The following is a 22,950-nucleotide window of genomic DNA, read 5'->3' as shown; positions in this document are numbered from 1 at the left end:
AATATTATCAGTGACCAGTGGTGTGCCTCAGGGATCTGTTCTGGGACCCCTTCTCTTCGTGATTTTTATAAATTACCTGGATGAGAAAGTGGAGGGATGGGTTAGTAAATTTACTGATGACACAAAAGTTGCAGGTGTTGTGGATAGTGTGGAGGGTTGTCAGAGATTACAGCGGGATATTGATAGGATGCAAAACTGGGCTGAGAAGTGGCAGATGGAGTTCAACCCAGATAAGTGTGAGGTGATTCATTTTGGTAGGTCAAATAGAATGGCAAAATATAGTATTAATGGGAGGACTCTTGGCAGTGTGGAGGATCAGAGGGATCTTGGGGTCCGAGTTCACAGGACACCCAAAGCTGCTGCGCAGGTTGACTCTGTGGTTAAGAAGGCATATGGTGCACTGGCCTTCATCAACCGTGAGATTGAGTTTAAGAGCCAAGAGGTAATGTTACAGCTATATAGGACCCTGGTCAGACCCCACTTGGAGTACTGTGCTCAGTTCTGATCACCTCACTACAGAAAGGGTGTAGAAACTATAGAGAGGGTGCAAAGGAGATTTACTAGGATATTACCTGGATTGGAGAGCATGCCTTATGAGAATAGGTTGAGTGAACTTGGCCTGACGGAGGATGAGAGGTGACCTGAAAGAGGTGTAGAAGATAATGAGAGGCACTTATCGTGTGGATAGTCAGAGGCTTTTTCCCCGGGCTGAAATAGCTAACACGATAGGGCACAGTTTTAAGGTGCTTGGAAGAAGGTACAGAGGAGATGTCAGAGGTAAGTTTTTTACGCAGAGAGTAGTGAGTGCATGGAATGGGCTGCTGGTGACGGTGGTGGAGGCGGATACGATAGGGTCTTTTAAGAGACTCCTGGACAGGTACATGGAGCTTAGAAAAATAATTTCTAAAGTAAGTACATATTTGGCACAGCATTGTGGCCAAAGGGCCTGTATTGTGCTGCAGGTTTTCTTTGTTTCTATGTTTCTAACTAATTAGATCTAATGTTATTCCCTATTTAAAGGTTTACAGACTAACCTTTCCTTTCTATTTATCCCTAGTTAGTTAGAAAACTAATTGAATTCTTATTCTTAAATATTATGGTTAACTTCAGTTTCAGTTCCAGTCAGTATGTCTACAAATTCAAATTCAAAAACAAAATATATAGCTTAACTCCTTACATGACGATTCTCCAACATCACAACTTTTAAACAAAGTAAATCTCATTCAGTAACTTATCCAAGTCTTTGCAAAAATAATAAGTTATTTCAGAAAATCAAATTCAGGTCCTTTGAATGAAAATAAACTTACACATCCAACCCTATTAAATCCTCTATGTGATTAAACATTTCGATCTCGTGCTGTTTCTTCAATCATGGGTGGATTGCCATCTTGTCTCTTGTTTCGTTGGATTTCGTTGATCATCCACCAAAAGTCAATTTACAAATTTATACAAAAAAATACCTGACCAAATCCTTTGGTGCGATTTAACAAAACTATTTCCCAGTTATACGGTAGAGATCTTGGACATATCTCTGCCGATATTGTCTCATTACAGCTGCAGCTTTTTATAGCCATAGTTTCATTAGATCTTTTATCGCTATTGTCTCTCCTTCATGGGTTTCAACCTGATGTTTTGAAGTAAGTAGGGTAGAGATACTCACTACTAATTCCACTTTTAACAGTTTATATCTTTAGTTTCTAATAGTTTGCTGCATCTCTCTCTCTTTCCCACGCTGCATCAGCCACGCATAATTCTCACATAGCTTTTTTTCCCCAACTTCTCTTTTTTTAAAATTTTTGTAAACCTCCTTTTCATCCCTCCATAGGTGAAGCTTTCTAACATTACATATTTTTGGGCTCAATTAACCTGGGCTACAGAAACATCAATGCCAAGCACCAGAAAAGGCTTCAGAAAGTAGTTGATAAAAGTCAGTCCATCGCAGGAAAGGAAATCCCCACATTGGTCACATGTAGAGTTATAGAGACATAGAGTCATAGAAATGTACAGTACAGAAACAGGCCCTTCAGCCCACCTAGTCTGAAAAGCCAATGTCAGGCTCTCTTTTAGGAGGGTAAACCCCTGGAAGGCAGCAGGCTCCAATGGAGTACCTGGTAAAGCTCGGAAAAATTCTGCCTACCAACTGGCTGGAGTACTTAAGGACATTTTCAACCTCTCACTACTATGGTCAGAAGTTCCCACCTGCCTCAACTCTACTAGTGCCCAAAAAGAGTCGTGATAGCTGCCTTAATGACTATCATCCAGTAGCACTCATATCTACAGTGATGAAATGCTTTGAGAGTTTGGTCATGGATAGAATCAACTCCTGCTTCAGCAAGGACTTGGACCGACTGCAGTCTGCCTACTGGCACAATAGGTCTACAACAGATGCAATCTCAATGGCTCTTCACACGGCTTTAAATCACCTGGACAATACAAACACCTATGTCAGGATGCTGTTTGCTGACTATAGTTCAGTGCTTAACACCGTCATTCTCACAGTCCTGATTGATAAGCTACAGAACCTGGGCCTCTGTACCTTGCTCTGCAATTGGATCCTTGACTTCCTAACTGGGAGACCACAATCTGTGCAGATTGGTAGTAACATCTCCTCCTCGTTGATGATCAACACTGGCGCACTTTAGGGATGTGTGCTTAGCCCACTGCTCTACCCTCTCTATACAAGTGCTTACAGGAACGAGATATACCAGCTAGTTGAGTGGTTTCACAGCAAGAACCTTGCACTCAACATCATTAGGACCAAAGAGCTGATTGTGGACTTCAAGAAGGATAAGATGAGGGAGCATGAACCAATCCCCACAGAGTGAACAATCTCAAACTCCTGGGTGTCAAGGTCCCTGGGGATCTAATAGTCCCAACATATCAATACAGCTATAAAGGTGGCAAGACCAAGGCAATAGGAGCTTGAGGAGATTTGGTTTGTCACCCAAGACGCTCAACAATGTCTACAGATGCACCATGGAGAGCACTCTGACTGGCTGCATCACTGTCTGGTATGGGGTGGGGGTACTGGACAAGATTGAAAGAAGCTTGTCACAACCGTGGATTCAGCAGCGCAGTAGATAGAGCAACTGCGCTTGCGAATATTCACGTGTCAGCCAATTATTACTTAATCATGATAGTATTTAACTCCATACTTGTCGTCGTAGTGCTTGTCAAGACTAAAGGCCAATTTATACTTGTGCGTCGAACTGACGCCGTAGGTACCGGCGTAGCCGCGTACCCTACACTGTATCCTATGCCGTACCCTATGCCGTAGCGTGATGTGCACCTCCCCAAAAACGTAACTACGTGTCGTGGCGACGCAGACCGCAACAACTGTGATTGGTCTGCTTTGTAGCATCGCATTTCCTCCTACGCTGCAATAGCTTCCCATTGGGTGACTGAAGGACAGGGAAGGAACTTTGGCTGCAATGCTTTCCATAAAGCTCTACAGACCTCCGAAATTATTGAGGACCCTGTGCTTGATGCCAGTTTGTAGCTAGCTGCTGCAGCCTGTTGACTTCCACCTGAAGCTAAAACTCGAATGGTGATTGCCAGTCTCTGAGTATACTGTGCGTACACTGATGCAAAATAAATGGTTGGAGACGATGAACCAAATCGTCAAATCTACCTGCTGACATCCAAAAATATTTGAAATGCACTTCCTCGTCCACGTCTCTCAGTGGCCGGACAAGCACAGAAAATTCACCCTCCTTCAGTTTCAGTCGCCATTGTTTGAAGTTTGAGCTTCTTCATGTTGAGTTTCAACATGAAGAAACTCAACACAGTGGCATAGAAACCCCACCGCCAACTAGCGTTTTGGCAGTGAATTGCAGAGCGACGCAGACACACCAATGCACAAGTATAAATCCTCACAATGGCATAGCCCACTTGCATAGACTACGGCGTAAGCTAGTACACATAAGTATAAATCAGCCTTTAGACAGAGCACAGCAACGCTTTGCTGCCTATTTGCTTTTGGCCTTTCCTAAGAAATTGGACTTTTGAGTCAACTGACTCTGAAGACTAGTGATATTCGTTTAATGTTTAGATTTTCTTTTCAGCCACAGTGTAGGCTTCATTTTCCATTTGAGAGTTTTAGTTAACAGCCCTATTTGGCCTAGCATTTATTGTCCTATTTTCCCTTTAACACTGTTCGCATTAAAGTTGTGAACTATCGACCTGCTTCAGTGTCTCTCACTCCACACTTGGGCTATATCTGAACTTGGTAACAGCATGTCTCGACCAACAAAGGTGGACCCAGCAGAGAGAGAGCAGCTAACCTTGGCCGTGAGATTCATTGGTCAGGTAGGAGACAAGCTGCAGGCAATGGAATCTGTTCTCAGTGAAGTTACAGAGGCAATGAGACAGATAACCTCGTGCTGACAAGCCCAGCCTCACTTGGAGAAACAGGTATTGTCCCTAGCCACAGCTGTTCAACAGCTCACCACAGATAATCGGACTCAGGCGTCTGCGATTTCCACACTCACAGCCACCATGCATGAACTTACTGTGAGCAGCCAGTAACAGCTGACAAGCATTAACGTTCTCACCAGCTCAATTCAGCAGCTTCAGGCCACCTCAGTCCCACTCCCAGCATCTCACAGTCCTCCTTTTCTGCTGCCCCGACAATCTCTGCTGCTAATGCTCCCACTCCCGCGCCTGGACCAGAGCCAACTCCCACGACCATACAGGAACCGAGTATTCCACCACCAGGCAGATACTCTGGTGATCCCAATGGTTGCACGAATTTTATTGCCCAATGCGAGCTGACATTCCAAGCCCAGCCTTGTCGTTATGGTAATAGTGCGCGAAAACTGGCGTACACGGTCAATCTTCTTGATGGACTTCCACTGAGCCTGTTCAACACTTTACGCGAGCAAGGATACCCTGCAGCCCAGTCGTTCTGACATTCCGTGGCACAGTTAAGGAGGGTTTTTGATCTTCCAGTACGAGGTCAGGAGGCTGCCCACTGACTGTTGGATCTGCTCCAAGGCAGAGGAACACTGAGAGCCTATGCAGTTAAATTCCGTACCCTTGCAGTAGAAACGGGATGGAATGAGAGATCTCTCATCACTGCCTTCCAGCGTGGACTGAACGCAAGGGTCCGGCATGAGATCGCTGTCCGGGACGAGCAGGGTAGTTTGTATTACCTGATTAATCTGGCTATTCGAGTTGACGACCGGGTAACTGAGTGGTGCAGGGAAAGAATGTTTCAAACTTTCTACACGCCACCTGATCACCGTCTTTCCTCGCCCTCTCCCCCCCCACCTGATAACCATCTTTCCTCGCCTTCTCCCCCTCCCTCACCACCCAGCCCACGGAGGAGCCTACGCAAGTGGGGCGTATGCGCCTGTCTCAGGAGGAATGAGAGCGGCGCTGGAGGACAGGTTCCTGCCTCCATTGTGGTGATCCAGGACACTTCCGGGCGGCACGTTCCAAGCGTCAGTAAAAGAGAATACCCGTCAGTAGGGAGGGGAATCCTGACGGGTCGATTCTCTCTTCAGTCAGCGTCACCTAATTCTGTAATGCTCACAGCTTCCTTGTTGTGAAGGTCTCAGACCCATGAACTTAAGGCGTTTATCGACTCTGGTGCAGCCGGGAATTGCATGGACATCTCTCTCGTGCAAAGATGGGGAGTTCCAACTCTGGAATTAAGAGAAAGGATCAACGTCAAGGCGCTGGGCAGTTGACCTTTGGGAACCGGCCAGATCCACCATTCCACCCAACCCCTCCAAATGGTGCTCGAAGGCAACTATCATGAAGAAATATCTTTCTATCTAGTTAATTCACCTGAACTGCCACTGGTATTTGGTCTCCCCTAGTTATCCCGACATAAAAGACAAACAACCAATGTGCAAAAAAACAACATACTGTGAACAACAAAAGAAAAAGAAAAAAAGAAATAATAACAATAATAAATATTATTAAAAATAAAATTCAATAATAATAACAATAAATAAATAAGCAATAAATATCAAGAACATGAGATGAAGAGTCCTGGAAAGTGATTCCTTAGGTTATGAGAACAGTTCAGTGATGGAGCAAGTGAAGTTGCGTGAAGCTGTCCCCTCTGGTTCAGGAGCCTGATGGTTGAGTTGTAATAACCATTCCTGAACCTGATGGTGCACATCCTGAGGCTGTTGTACCTTCTTCCTGATGGCAGCAGTGAGAGGAGATCATAGCCTTGATAGTGGGGTTACCTCGATGATGGATGCTCTTTTCCTGCGACAGTGCTCTATATAGATGCACTCAGTGGTGGGGAGGGCTTTAAACGTTATGGACTGGTGTATGTGCTACTTTTAGTAGGCTTTTCCATTCAAGGGCATTGATGTTTCCATACCAGGCTGTGATGCAACCAGTCAATATATTCCCCACCACACATCTACAGAAGTTTGTCACAGTCTTAGACAACATACCAAATCTTCACAAGCCTCTAAGGAAGTAGAGGTGCTGCCGTGCTTTCTTCATAATGGCACTTACATGCTGGACCCAGGAGAGATCCTCTGAAGTGAACAACAGGAAATTTAATGTTGCTGACCCTCTCTACTTCTGATCCCCTGATAAGACCTGGGTCATGAACCTTCAGTTTACTACTCCTGAAGTCAATAGTCATCTCCTTGGTCTTGCCGACACTGAGTGAGAGGCTGACGCTGTGGCACCAATCAGCCAGATCTTCTACCAGAAAGCAAACATTGGCATTAAATCAAAATAAGGGAAAATGATCAAGATTTTGGTCAGCAGGATGGTTTTAACGAAGGTCTTGAAGGAGTGGGGGAGCTTTAGGGAAATAATTTCTGAACTTGGGCTTTCCGCAGAATACTTGGCTGCCAGTGGTCGAGCAACTAAATTCAGCACTGAATTAGGGGCCAATATTGGAGAAACACAGATATCTGGGAATTATAAGACTGGGAGAGATTATGGAACTGCAGTACTGTGCAAAGGTCTTAGGTATATATATACACACACACACACACACACACACACACAGGGTGATTGATAAGTTCGTGGCCTAAGGTAGAAGGAGATGAGTTTTTAAGTTCAAACCTTCTGCACAATCACTCAAAGAGTTGAACTGCATGTGCATGTAACGAGAGCTGTATAACTCATCCCCTTCTACCTTAGGCCACGAACCTATCAATCACCCCTGCTGTGGGCACTTTCTGGAGGTCCAAGATCCGTATGCTCCACGACCAGTGGACTAAGTGTGTAAATGTAGGAGGGGTCTATGTTGAAAAATAAATGTGCTAGGTTTTCTAAAATTGACTCCTTCTACCTTAGGCCATAAGCTTATCAATCACCCCTTGTACAGTGCTGTGCAAAACTCCATGCACCCTAGTTATATATATATATATATCTGCCTGAGTCTTTATTGTACAGTACTGTAATAATAAGAAATGCTAAGGATTTTAGAATATTAGAATTGAGACATTGCTTACCTTGGGACAAATGGCAGTAAGCAAGCACAGGAGAGGTGGATGAACAAGTTAGGACATAGGCAGTAGTGATTTAGCTGACTAAAAGATCAAGGATGGTAAAACAAAGAATGCATTGTTTCTCCCAAGTCTCTTTTCCGAGCATTGTAATCTGTTGACACTCTTCTCTGCAGACCATGAGTACACTGTAAAGGCTTAGGGAAACAGTTCAAATCAGTGAGGACAGAGAAACGTTTGTGACAGAAAGTGAGATTTATTGCTTTGCTATCCTGGAAAGTTAACATGATTAGAAAAAGAAGTATTTTATATGCTATCCCTGAAGCATAAATTTATAAGTATATTTGCTTCCTTCCTTGGAAGTACTGGAGATTCTCCCAATTCAGTTTTCTGAGGATCCTAATCTACACACTCTTTTCTGGAGAATTGTCTACTGGAGAACTTTCAGCTCAATGGCAGGTTGTCAATAACTCTCTGTGCAGAGCCCTTTGGATGAGAGTGGCTCCTCCTCAGTATTCCTTCCTCCCCCTTGAGGCAGCCAGCATCCAATTAGCAACTCTAAATGATGGCCCACCTAGCCACAGAGGCAAACCCTGAGGTAGAGCACTGAGGAGTGTGTTAGAACAGCAAGACCTGGGAATACAGGTCCATAATTCCTTGGAAGTACTATCACAGGTCGAACAGGGAAATAAACAGAGCTTTCAGCATATTTGGCCTCACTGATTCAGATGGTTTTCCTCAGCTTGCAATTTCTTAGCTCTACTCACAAGGATTCAACCTCTTCTGGTCTAATGTCACCTCTTTTTTTGGATTTGATTTCACTTTTTTACCAACAGAGCCACCCTACCCCCTCTGCCTGAACGCCTGTCCCTTTCAATATAATGTGTATCCTTGGATATTCAGCTCCCAACTAGGACCGTCCTTCAGCCACAACTCATTGAAGACTACAACATCATTCCAGTCATTTTCTATATACATCATAAGATCATCTACCTTATTCCGGATATTGTGTACATTCAAATATAACACCCTTTAGTCCTGTATTCATCACCCTTTTCAATTTTGGACCCCTGCTACACTTTAATTCATCCCGCTGCCTGCAATTATGCCCTATCATCTGCCTGTCTTTCCTGGCAGTCTCACAACACACCGCATCCACTTGTATAACAACTGCCCCACCCTTAGCCCTATCATTCTGGTTCCCATCCTGCTGCCAAACTAGATTAAACCCACCCTCTCAGTTCTAACAAGCCTGCCCACAAGGATATTGGTCCCCTTCAGGTGTAACCCATCCTTTTCGTACAGGTCATTCCCACAAGAGGTCCCAATGATCCAGAAATCTGAAACCCTGCCCCCTGCACCAATTTCTCAGCCTCACATTCATCTGCAAGATCATCCTATCCCTACCCTCACTGGCACGTGGCACAGACGGCGATCCTGCGATTACTTCCCTGAAGGTCCTGCTTTTCAGCTTTCTGCCTAACTCCCTACATTCTCTCTTCAGGACCTCCTCCCTTTCCGTACCTATGTCATTGGTACCAATATGCACCATGGCTTCCAGCTGTTCACCCTCCCCCCTTTAGAATGCAATGCATCCTGGACCCTGGAAGCTGGGAGGCAAAACACCATCCAAGTGTCCCTTTCTCATCCACAGAATCAGCTTTCTGCTCCTCTAATTATGGAATCCCCTATCACTGCTGCACTCGTCTTCTCCCCCTTCCACTTCTGAGCCACAGAGCCAGTCTGAGTGTCAGAGACCTTGTCGCTGGGGCTTCCCCCTGATAGGACATCTCCCCACCCCTCTCCCCACTGACCGTATCCAAAGCGATGTATGTATTATTGATAAGCAACAGTATTGGCCTCCAAGAAGAGAACACTTTGTGGTGTATTTGGGAAGAGCAGCCAACAATTTTTGGGATGTCCACACCCCAAGGCACAAATGTGGGAATGACTTTAATGACCTTCGAATGAATATCAGAAGGCTCGTGATTTATGAATGCTTTAACTTCCATCTGAGCTTCAGGCCAGAGCTGTTTGTGATTTCTTTCAGTTGGTCCCAAATGTCCCCAGATGTTGCCTTGTTTATCTGTCTGCTTCTTTCTGACATCGATTGCAGAAATACAAGAGATTCTACAGAGCCGGAAACCCAGAGCTGTGCACACAAAATACTGGAGGAACTTAGCAGGTCAGGCAACATTTATGGAGGGGGATAAGCAGCTGATGTTTCAGGCTGAGGCCCTTCATCAGGACTTGGTCTCGGCCCGAAATGTTGACTGTTTATTCCCCTCCATAGATGCTGCCTGACCTGGTGAGCAGTTCCATTACAGTTACTAGTCTCTAGCTTCTCATTAAATCTAGTACTTGTTTTAATTACTGTTAATAATCATGAGAAACAACGCTTTGTATTTCTTCTAAGGTTTTCAACTTCAGCAGTCATTACCTCGCTGGCAAATGACCGTGTCAGATACTACAGGTTTACAACGTGGAGTGCTGTTACATTTGCAACAGGAGAAAGACGAACTAGAAAAATGATTCAATGGAAATTTGCACAGCATAGCCAAAAGCATACAGTGAAAAATACAAGCTGAAGAAATAGATTGGCTCATTAACTAGTCACAAGCAGAAATTAATGTTTTATACGTAAGTGTATCTGAGTATTAAATACCAAACTAAAGTACTGCAGCTTCTGCAAATCTGAAATAAAGAGGAAATGTTGAAAAAAATTAAGCAGCTCAGAAAGAAATTGTGGTTTAAAAAAACAATAACATTTCCAATCAATGATCATTTGTTAGAATTTGGTGACTTGCTGGTGGAACTCAGCATGTCAGGCAGCACCTGCGGAGAGGAACAAACAGTTGATGTTTTGGGCTGAGATCCTTCATCAGGATTGGAAAAGAAGGAGACAGAAGCCAAAACAAGAAGGTGTGGGAGTGGAAGGAGTACAAGTTGAAAGGTGATAGGTAAAACCAGGTGAGGTAGGAGGTGGTTGTTGGAGGGGGAGGGTTGGAGGAGGATAAAATAAGAAGCTGGGAAGTGATACGTGGAAGAGGTAAAGGGCTGAAGAAGTAGAAACCTTATAAGAGAACGCAGTGGGCATTGGAAGAAAGGGAAGGAAGAGGGGCACTACTGAGAGGTGATGGGCGGGTGAGGAGAAAAGAAGAGGTGAGAGGAGAAGCAAAATGGGGAATGGAAAAAGAGAAAAGGGGGAATGGAGAAAAATTACTGAAAGTTAGAGAAATCGATGTTCATGCCATCAGATTGGAAGCTACCCAGACGGAATATGAGGTGTTGCACCTACAACCAGAGTGTGGCTTCATTGTGGCAGTAAAGGAGTCCATGGTCAGACATAGGAATGGGAAATCAAATTGAAATAGATGGCATACAGTCAATCCTGCCTTTTGCAGCAGATGGAGTAAAGGTGCTCGGCGAAGTGGTCCCCCAATCTACCTCAAGTCTCACCAATCGAAAGGGGGCTGGCTGCACCGGAAGCATTGGATATCTATCGTAGATAATCAGAACTGACTCGATGAGTTGAGATGCAGGGGAACAAAGACCATTACTAATGCTCAGATGGAGAGGTGTTGCTGTTACTGACTTGACCAGGCTTTCCTTGCAAAGTTCAACAGACGTTGTTGAAATCTGAGAATACATTCCAGTGTAACTCCAAAAAAACACGCGCAAGTTAAAAAATATTTTTGCAGTGCATGAGTATTCTGCTTTAACATTACCTTGGTGAAACGTAGAGCAAGCATTCCGTAGTGTTCAGCTTTAAACATCCAGTATCATCTCCCTTGTAAATCTAGGGGCAGCATCGATGTTTTTCTTCTGCTTCACAGAAGGAAATGCTTTGTGGCTCCAAAGCAAGATGTTTGTTTAAGCGAAATTCAAGGGAGAGATTAGTGCCCTTTGCTATACAGAGGATAAATAAACAAGCATGGAGCCCTGGGGTGAAACCTTTCACGGATGGAAGTTGAGCTGTGATGCCCTTAACATTTACAGAGAATATACAGTGCTGATGTGTTCTAGCACTTCAATTTGCATTTTGAAAGAACTTTCATGGACTGCTTTCTCCATTATTTTCTACACAGTTGACTGAGGTTCAATGAATTGCCTGACAAAATTATATGTCTGTGAAAATTCATGTCATCCAGTCAGGCGCTCTGACCCTGGGGTGTTTGAGAAGTTCAGAGATTCCATCATTGTTGGCTGCCTCTCTGGATTTAGTAATCTTGTAAAAGGAGTCGAGTGTGATATTGCTGCATTGAAAGTTTGAACTGATGCTTTCAGGATTAGAGAGCGAGCTTTGAGGCAGTATATGTGAAGAGAATTTCTGTGTTTTTAGTAAAACATGAGAGGAAGCAACAGTTCTTCTGAGGCAGTGTACCACGTTCCAGGCTTGTTTTTCTCTTCATAACTCTTTCCCTTGACACTACCCAATGGCTCCAAGAGACTGTCTGTCTTTTCTTGAAGGTCTTTCCGATTTTACTGAAGGAAGTGCTTTGTGATACCAGAGCAAGATACTGTTTAAGCAAAATTCAAGGGAGAAATTGTCTCTTTGATAATACATTGACATGAAGTGCAATGACAAATCCTGGGAGGAGATTCATTTCATGGTAATACAATGATTCATCTCAAACTGGCAGGGCACAAATAGGGAATTATCAAAGGCGTGCAAAATGGGAATTGTAATTGTCACAGGTGGTTCTAATCTATATAGTGTTTGGAGTAATCAAACTGGCAAGGGTGCCATGGAAGAGGAATTTGTGGAATGTATCATGGATTGGTTCGGAGAGTAGCATGTTACAGAACTTCCCTGGAACCCAGCTATTTTAGATTTGGTCAGCTGCAATGAGGTAGGATTAATTAAGGATGTGGCTAAGGATCTCATTAGGAGCAGTGATCGCAACATGTTGGAATTCCAGATACAATCTGTGGCCAAACACCCAGGGTCCAGAACCAGTGCCCTGAGCTGAAATAAGGGCAGTTAGAATTGAATGAAGGTGTGGACTGGATAAACATAGCAATGGATAGATCAATGGATGAGCAGTGGCAGATATTTCAACTGTTAAGGCATAATACTCAACAGAAATGATCCCAATAAGATAGGAGGATCCCAAAAGAAAGATGATCCATCAAGGTTTTACAAAGAAGGTCAAAAAAAAATAGATGAAAGACTTAGGCATTTAGTGTGGCAAGAGCTAATGATAAACTGAATGATGATGAATTATAGGTCATGGAGAAAAATAATTATGAAAGAAACTTCAAATGGTATCAAAACAAGTAGCAAGGTATAGACAGATAAAAAGAAAGAGAAAAGCTATAAGCTTGGGACCCCAAGAGGACTGGTGAATTAACAGCAAGAAATAAGGAAAAAGGAAGTTAAGTTAAAACAATAATTTGCATCAGTATTTAAGGATATTGCAAATATCTTAAATATTTCTGATGTGCTGGTTTCAAATGCCATTTTCAGTTAAAACAGTGTTGATTTGAGGACCGATGTGCTGGAAAATGAATGGGGCCAAAGACAGACAAGTCACCCAAGTCACAATGCCCTTGAGTTTTAAAGAAAGCAGCTGCAGAGATAATGTAGCCACGTTCAGAATCCTTTGTGTTCTGGACAGGTACCAGCAAACCAGAAAACCGCTTTATTCAAGAAGAGAGAAGGACAAAAAACAGGTGCTTTTTAGGTGTGTTAGTTTGACATCTGTTATTGGCAAGACATTAAAGTCTATAATCAAGAAAGAAATAACTAGTCATTTGGAGAAGCAGAATGTAATCAAATCAACACTGTTTTATGAAAAATAAATCATATTTGACAAATTTGCTACACCTCAAGGACATAACTAGCAGAGTCCTTACAGGGGAATTTGTAGACATAGCAGTTTCTGGAGTTTTTAAAAGGCTTTTCGCAAAGTGCCACATAAAAGGCTGGCACACAATACAAAAACACACGGTATTATGGCAAGTGTGGAATGTGGACTGAAGATTGGTTATTGCATATAAAGCAAAGGGTTGGGAAAAAAAGACAACTTACAGTATTCACATTCTGCAAGGACCCCAACAATTCATATCAATGGCTTGGATAGAGGGCAGAATGTAAGATGGGAGGCATGTTGTTGTGGGATATTAGGACTCTGCTGCTGGATATAGACGGATTGAGTTAGTGGACAGAAATGCATCAAATGGAGTTTGATCTGAGCTTGTTCAAAGTAACCTTTATTATCAGAGCACATACAGTATATGTCATCCCTGAGATTCTCTTTTTCTGTGGGCATACTCAGCAAATCTATAGAATAGTAACTGTAAACAGGATCAATGAAAGAGCAGAAGCACAGAAGGCAACAGACTGTGCAAATGCAAATGTAAATACATAGCAATAAATAATGAGAGCATGAAATAACAAGATAAGGAGTCCTTAAAGCGAGATTATTGGTTGTAGAAACATCTCAATAGATGAGTGTAGATATCCCCTTTTGTTCAGGAGGAGTAGTAACTGTTCTTGAACCTAGTGGTGCAAATCCTGAGGTATTTGAACCTTCTACCTGATGGCAGCAGCGAGAAAAGAGCATGGCTTGGGTAGCAAGGACCTTTGGTGATGGATGCTGCTTTTCTACATGGTTTTGTATGGTCATAAGAGGAATCAAAAGAAAGACGGGATAAAGATTGCAGATGAGCCAAGTACAGGGTGATCTTATGCACAAACTGCAAAATGTTAGCAAGAGGGTGCGGCAAGCAAATAAGCCAGTAAATGTCATATTAGTTTTCATTGCAAAAAATGTTAAGAGTTTAGAAATAGGGAACTATTGTGACTATTGTACAGGGTATTGGTGAAGCCATACCTGGTTCACAGTCTTGTTCCCCTTATATAAGTAAGAATATATTGGCGTTACAATCAATGCAAAAGAGATTCACTTGGTTAATTCCTTGCATGAGCAGATTGCCCTATCATCAGCAGCTAAAGAGCCTGGATCTACACTATATTAGACCATAAGACCATATGACAAAGGAGCAGAAGTCAGCCATTCGGTCCGTCGAGTCTGCTCCGCCATTTTATCAGGAGCTGATCCATTCTCCCATTTAGTCCCACTCCCCCGCCTTCTCACCATAACCTTTGATGCTCTGGCTACTCAGATACCTATCAATCTCTGCCTTAAATACACCCAATGACTTGGCCTCCACTGCCACCCGTGGCAACAAATTCCATAGATTCACCACCGTCTGGCTAAAAAATTTCTTCACATTTCTGTTCTGAATGGGCGCCCTTCAATCTTTAAGTCAAGCCCTCTCATACTAGACTCCTCCACTATGGGAAACAATTTTGCCACATCCACTCTGTCCATGCCTTTCAACATTCGAAATGTTTCTATGAGTTCTCCCCTATATTCTTCTAAACTCCAAGGAATACAGTCCAACAGCGGACAAACGTTCCTCACATGTTAACCCTCTCATTCCCAGAATCATTCTAGTGAATCTTCTCTGAACCCTCTCCAACGTCAGCACATCCTTTCTTAAATAAGGAGCCCAAAACTGCCCACAGTACTCAAAGTGAGGTCTTACCAGTGCCTTATAGAGCCTCAACATCACATCCCTGCTCCTACACTCTATTCCTCTAGAAATGAATGCCAACATTGCATTCGCCTTCTTTACCACAGACTCAACCTTAATCTTAATCAGGACTAACGAGGGGTCTCGACCCGAAACATCAACTGTACTTCTTCCTAGAGATGCTGCCTGGCCTTCTGCGTTCACCAGCAACTTTGAGGTGTGTTGCTTGAATTTCCAGCGCCTGCAGAATTCCTCATGTTTGCGTTTTTAAATTTACTACTGCGAAGCCTCTTCCGGTGATGCCTACATTGAAGAAGTTTAAATTTTCTCTTCGACGGGAGTTCAGTGAAACCACCTCTCACTGCTCCCTGTCTGTAATTTCTTCGGCTCTTCAACTTTTCGACCACATTTTGACTCAGACTCGCTATCACAGCCATATATCCTTTCTTGGAACGTGCCTCCATTGCCAACTTACTCCAGTTGGCTTTAGGATTTGTTTTCGAGCCTCTCTCTCAAATTTGGACCTTCTAAGGATCCCAGGTATTCACATTTTATTGACTCTGCCTCTCGTCGCTTCTCCCATCAAGCTCTGAAGGCAACCCTCTCCGCCGTAAGGAGGTATTTGGTGTCCCTATCCCAGACCCTTCCACACCTTCCGGAAACTTTCTTCGCCGTCTGTAATGGTTCTACCCGTTATTTCATCCTCTGTTGGATCCATGCCTGCAATCACCGTTTTTTTAACTTTGTCATGTTAGGCAAAGGTCGCAAGATCTTACATCTGCAGACTCCAGAGCCTGCTGGCCCTGACGCTAGCAGGCATGAACTTCAGATTGCGGCCCCTGCCATTCATCTTGCCGGCTCCAACACCTCAGGGCATATTCAAAACCCGGACTCCAGCAACGATCATTGACACCTTCAAAGCGATTGCGCAACCACCAACTGCGACGCCAGCCTTGAACTCCAGGCCGGGTCTTTATATGCTGCTATTGTGACTCCCGTCTCCCCTTCCCCCACCACCACTCTGCAACCCCGTCTCCCTCAGACCCCATCATCAGCTCCTGGGCCCTCAAAGGCTCCATCTTCCTCTCACCCCAACCCTCCCCTCTCCATTGACACCCCCAGCCTCCCCCTCCCCCCTCTGATCCCAGCTCTCATCCATGCCGAATCTTTACCATCCCCTCCGACCTTCAACTGTCTGAGGCAGAACGCTCTGTCCTCAGTAAGGGCCTCACCTTTGTCCCACTTCGCCCACATCTCAGCGAGTTCCGTGTTCGCCATGACGCAGAACTCTTCTTCCGCTGTCTCCGTCTCCGAGCCTACTTCTTCGGCAAGGACTCTTCCACCCCCACCGATGACCCCTTCTCCCGTCTTCAACCCTCCTCCTCTTCATGGACACCCCGCTCTGGTCTTCTGCCTGCTCTGGATCTCTTTATTGCTGTTAGCCCTGACGAAGGGTCTCGGCCCGAAACGTTGACTGTACCTCTTCCTAGAGATGCTGCCCGGCCTGCTGCGTTCACCAGCAACTTTGATGTGTGTTGCTTGAACTTCCAGCATCTGCAGAATTCGTCGTGTCAGTGCAATGTCTTTTCCTCTTTAAAAACTCTCCTGCACAGGTTTCCTGTCATCTTCAGACACCATACCCATTCACAGAAAATGACAAAATCTCTGGAATTCTCTACTCCAGAGAGCTGTAGAACCTAGATCTTTTGGGGTATTAAGAGAAAAAGTAAATTTTTGAAAAATCAGTAGGTTTATGGCAATGGGGAGCTGATACAGAAGAGGAAATGAGGCCTGGGGAGATTAACAGAATTTAGCGTCTTCCTTGAGTTCCTATTTTCTGTAGTGAAATATATAAATTTATCTTCTGTTCTGCAGCAAGTGTTGAAAGTCCTTCAATAGCCATGCAGAAGAATTCTCTCTAGGCCCTTAGGTCATTAAATTTGAAATATTCAAAAGGTCGTTGATTGAAAATCCCATCTGAAAATGTCATTTCTAAGTACTGTAAGTGGCATTTTATCAACCCAGAACCAGGTTTATCATCTTCTTCAGAAAACATTCTGGAAGTTCAACGATTAATCACATTTTAAAATTGCAAAATGGCATATGAAATGTCATGACAAGAGTGAAACCACTGCCCCTAACACACCATTGTTTTCAATTGTTACCTCTAATCTCATCAAGTTACCAATTTCTTTTCAGAAATGGTTGGGTCAGTAAATCTCGCTTTTCCAAATGCAAAGAAAAAAGTTGTTTGGCTTGAGGCTAATTTGTTGATTTACCCTGCACCGAGTCTTCCACAAGCGTCAGCATGATTTTGTGTTTGTCTTCTGTTCACTCGTTTTAAATAAACACAAGGCCTCATCTCTTCAGTGCTTTAATTAATGGCAAATGCATAATCAGGTACCATGCATAAGCCTTTGTCTCACTGTCTATCTGTCTCCTCTGTTTTTATTCCAGGCCGTAAAGTACAATTTTGTTCTTTTTCCCATTCCTGTTGCTTAATATCATTGTAGCTAATCCTCAGTTTTGCATTGGATCTCATATCAATAGTCAGAAGGTCACACGCAGATCGGTCAGAGTTTGAATGGGATCCAGAAGAACGTAAGATATAGGAGAAGGATTTGGCCATTTGGCCCATCGAGTATGTTCCACCAGTTCATCATGGCTGATCCATTTTCCCTCTCAGCCCTAATCTCCTGCCTTCTCCCCCGATCCTTTTATGCCCTGACTAATCAAGAAACAAGCAACCTCTGCCTTAAATATAACCAATGACTTGGCCTCCACAGCCACCTGTGCAACAAATTTCATAGATTCACCACTCTCTGGCTAAAGATGGAGAATAACACCTTAAATTCTCCTGAGTAACACATGCAAAATGATGGAGAAACTCAGTAGGTCAGGCAGTATTTATGGAGAGAAAAGTTAGAAGATAGGATAGTACAGGCCCTTCGGCCCACAATGTTGTGCCGACCCTTAAACCCTGCCTCCCATATAACCCCCCCCCCTTAAATTCCTCCATATACCTGTCTCATAGTCTCTTAAATTTCACTAGTGTATCTGCCTCCACCACTGACTCAGGCAGTACATTCCAGGCGCCAACCACTCTCCGAGTAAAATACCTTCCTCTAATATCCCCCTTGAACTTCCCACCCCTTACCTTAAAGCCATGTCCACTTGTATTGAACAGTGGTGCCCTGGGGAAGAGGCACTGGCTATCCACTCTATCTATCCTCTTAAAAGATCAGTGGATATTTCATTCTGAGATGTGTAGAGGGCTACACTGATAGCATTAGTGGGGAAACCTTAATAAAGAGGGCATCTCAGATGTCCTGGAATGGAAAACCTCATGCGGCAGAAATGAAGGAAATGAGAGAAGGGAATAGCATCCTTGCAAATGACAGGGAGGGAAGAGACGTAGTCTCCCTTCCACTCCGACCAATCTATCAGAGGCATTCTGATAGATTGCCACTCTGAAGCCCAATGCCAACTTGAGCAACAGAACCTCATTTTCTATCTGGGCATTTTGCAGCCTAATAGATGTAATAACAAATTCTGTCAGTAACTCACTTTCTCCCTGTAACAGACTGGGCATTTCCACTGTAAATCATCTTTTAGTTTTTGTCCTCTCTCACTCTCTCTCTCTGTTAGTGCATCATTACCTGCTGGGCACATCCAACAACCCTGCATTTCATAACATTTTAGACCTCCTTGACTGCATCATCATTCTAAAACTGCTACCATTTAGCACACTAACCACTGCTGTCATAGTAACTCTGATCTCAAGAAGGCAGCATCCATCACTAAGGACCCCCTCTTCTCATTACTACCATTGTGGAAGAGATACAGGAGCCTGAAGACCTACAATCAACAGTTCAGAGAGGTTTCTTCCCCTCCACCAACAGATTCTGAACAGTCTCTGAACCTATGAACAGGACTTCACTATCCTATTTTTTGCACAATATATTTATTTTTTGATTTATAGCAAGATTATGTATTTGCACTACCCCTGTTGCAAAGCAATAAACTTCACATCATATAGACTATGAAACCATAAGACATTGGAGCAGAATTAGGCTATTCAGCCCATCGGATCTGCTCCACCATTCCATCATGGCCAATTTATTTTCCCTCTCACCTCATTCTCCTGCCTTCTTCCCATAATCTTTGATGCCTTTACTAATTAAGAATCTATCAACCTCCGCTTTAAATACACCCGATGACTTGGCCCCCACAGCCATCTATGACAATGAATCTCACATGTAGCTTAATGATAATCAGTCTGATTCATTTTCTAATTCAACCCTGGCTTCAGCCTGTCACAGGTATCCTCCTTTGTGCTATCTATCAATCCCTTTTACTTAAAATGAACTTGTTCTTCTCTCTTTCCCAGTTCTGATGAAGAGTCTTTAACTTAAAAGTATTGCCTCCACATCTGTTTCCACAGATGCTGCTTGATTTTCTGAGCATTTCCATCATTTTCAGTTTTTATCTTACTGTTTCAGTTCAATCATGGTATTTAAAGTTTATAGTTTCAGGGACCAACACCTCTAGCGCTAGCTTTCACCGTCTTCTCTCATTCCTTGACTCAGGTAATGAAAGACAGTTGGTAATCTAATCCAGCAAAAAGTTACTTTCTTTAGAAAATAGCATGCAAGGAACATGGTAACAACTTATACGCAGGTGGAATGCCTTGAAAGGCTTCTATAATGAAACATTGCAGTGATGCACAGAGGCTTTGAGATGATACAATCCTTAAGTTAAATTACATGTTACACTCATCAAGCACCGGTCTTTCTATTCAACATGAGCCAAAACAGTGGGTGTTGGCAGGATACAAACTCTAGTCATTCAGACTGCTGACTTCCATCCCTGTAACATCAGCCAAACAGCACCTGCCTTATCATATCTGCTTAAAAGTCCTTATCCAAGGCTCTTTTCCACCTGCATTGTCTTTAAGATGATATAAACTCTTCATTGACAGTTACTGCCTCTGCTTGATAAACTGTGAAGTTCAAAGTAAATTTTATTATCAAAGTACATACACTGTGCCGGCTGGTGGCGTAGTGGCATCAGCGCTGGACTTCAGAGCAAAGGTTCCCGAGTTCGAATCCAGCCGGCTCCCCTGGCACGCTTTCCATCCGTGCTGGCTTCAGCGTCGAGCTAGCAACTCGACCTCATAAAAAAGAAATTGCCTGCTACAGAAACATCAACAGCAAAAAGTTGATGGCCTATGCTCTCTCATGAGTTTAAAAAAGGCAATTTCCTTCCTTCCTATATACACTGTACGTCACCAGATACAAGCCTGATTATACTTGTGCGTCAAATCGATGCCGTAACCTACGCACGTTGTGAACATCTATACCTGTGCGTTGGTACATCTGCATCGCTCTGCAATTTGGGCACTTCATGCATGCGCACACACCTGCCCGTGCAAGGCTTCACGGTCATGGTAAACAAGTTTAAAGCGAGCGTCTTTTTTCATAAAAGCGAAATGTGTCTTCCATAATTTCGGACGTCTGTAAAGCTTTATGGAAAGCATTGCAGCCAGAGTTCCTTCCCTGCCCTTCAGTCGCCCAATGGGAAACTATTGCAGCTTAGGAGGAAATCCGATGCTACCAAGCGGACCAATCACACTTGTTCGGTCTGCGTTGCCGCGACGCGTAGTTACATTTTGGGAGAGGTGCCCGTCATGCTACGGCGTAGGGATCCACGTAGGCTCTGCGTAGGGTTCGCGGCGACGCCGTACTTACGGCGTCAAGTTGACGCAGAAGTATAAATCAGCCTTCAGATTCAATTTTCTGTGGGCATACTCAACAAATCAATAGAATACTGTAGTAACTATAACAGAGGTCAATTAAAGATCAACCAGAGTGCAGAAGACAACAAACTGTGCACATGCCAGTATAAATAAATAGCAATAAATAAAAGAACATGAAATTTTGAGATATTGAGTCCCTAAAGTGAGATCATTGGTTGTGGGAACATCTCAGTGTGTGTAGTTATCCCCAATTGTTCAAGAGCCTGATGGTTGAGGGGTAGTAACTGTCCTTGGGTCTGGTGGTTTGAGTCCTGAGGCTCTTGTACCTTCTACCTGATGGCAGCAGATTCCAGACCAATAAATTTAAAACTCCTTATCCCACTTTGAGTTCTTTCTTCCCCATCTGTATAAGGTCCTCCAGACGATTGTTCTTCAAGGATCCCCTCTGAACTCTAACCTCTTAGAATCACCAATTTTAATCACTCCATTTCCTGTGATTGAATCCAAATTTCCTTGTGATAATGGCCGAGCAAGCCACTCAGGTCAAGGGCAATTAAGCATATCTAATCAATACTACCTTACAGGGAATGCACCTTTCCCAACAAAAAGATGGAAATGTGTCCTGGTGAAGGAAACTGAAGAGATCCCCCACAGTGAAGAAGGAGCACTGTGCATTCAGGAGTACTGAGAAAGTTATGAAGTATATGCTGAAGACTTGAGATGAAGGCGAGAGAAGGCAAATAGGACAAAAAAACATAAATGGACCATTGTATTAACTGGCTCCATTCTGTTTTGTGAGAATTATTTTTATCCATATAAGGGCAATAAACAAAGAACCCTGGGTGAAAATTCTACAGGATGAAATAAAGTTAGGATTAGACACGGATATAAGCTATGTAGGAATCACTGATGAAGAACAGATAAAAGTGGTATTTTAAAAAACTGAAGACTTTAATTGAAGTGACACAGTACAAAGCTAAAGCCGCTGCCTTATAGCTCCAGCAATCTCACCATCCAGGAAGCAGTACCACAGCATGAAACCCAGGACCAAAAGGCTCCGAGACAACGGGCAAGAACCTGGTCATCAGGTGTGAGGTGCTCTCAGGGCTGCTGTACTTGGCGCAGGTCTGGCCCGTCCCCCGCTCCTACAGCTCGGAAATCACCCGGGCTGTCTTCAGATTCGTCTGGGGATCCAAGATGGAGCGGGTGAGACGGACCGCCATGCACAAGTCCCTGGACAATGGGGGCAAGAACGTCCCCAATGTCGCCCTCACCCTGATGGCCAGCTTCGTATGTGGCTGCATCAGGTTGTGTGTAGAGCCCAGGTATGTGGGCACCAAGTACCACTATGTGCCCAGGTTCTACTTGTCGCCCTGGCTGCGAAGGATGGGTCTGGCCCCACTCCTGCGCAACGCCCCAGTCAGCTGGTCGTTGCCGGCATACCTATCCCACGTAGCAAAGTTCTTCCAGGAGAACGCCTTTGACCACAAGGCCATCAGGCAGTGGTCGGCACGAAGTGTCCTGCAGGCACTGCAGGAGAAGGACGTGATGGACACAGTGGGGTGGTTCCCTGAGCAGACTGTCCAGTTCATCTGGCAAAATGCCTCATCGCCAGATCTCACCAACAGGCACCAAGACCTCGCCTGGCTGGCGGTGAGAGGGGCCCTCCCAGTCAGAGCCCTCCTGTACGCCCGGAACGTCGTCTCCGCACCCCACTGCCCACGGGAGGACTGCAGTGAGGAGGAGTCCGTGACCCACCTCTTTGCACACTGCCAGTTCGCAAAGAGGGTGTGGAGGAGGATGGACGGGCTAGTGTCACGTTTCATCCCCAGCAGCTGCGTGACAGAGGACTCTCTGATCTACGGGCTGTTCCCGGGGACGCACACGGAGACCAACATCCGGTGCTGCTGGCAGATCATCAACTCGGTGAAAGACGCTCTTTGGTCAGCCCGAAACTTGATCATCTACCAGCACATGGAGATGTCCGTGGGAGAATGCTGCCGACTGGCACACTCTCGGCTGCAGGAGTACGTGCTGAGGGACGCACTGAAACTTGGTGCAGCCACCGCAAGGGCCCGGTGGGGAAGGACCACAGTATAGGTTTCTCCACCCGTGGGAGTGGGAGGGGTCGGTGGGCGAGGAGTATACCCCTCAACAATGAGATGCTAAGCTGAACTACTGGAGTGCCACGTGGGTGGCTATAAACACGGGTAT

Source organism: Mobula birostris, chromosome 8 (assembly GCF_030028105.1).
Source record: "Mobula birostris isolate sMobBir1 chromosome 8, sMobBir1.hap1, whole genome shotgun sequence".
Lineage (NCBI taxonomy): Eukaryota > Metazoa > Chordata > Chondrichthyes > Myliobatiformes > Myliobatidae > Mobula > Mobula birostris.
The sequence above is the reverse complement of the archived record's forward strand: the minus strand, read 5'-3'. Positions refer to the sequence as shown.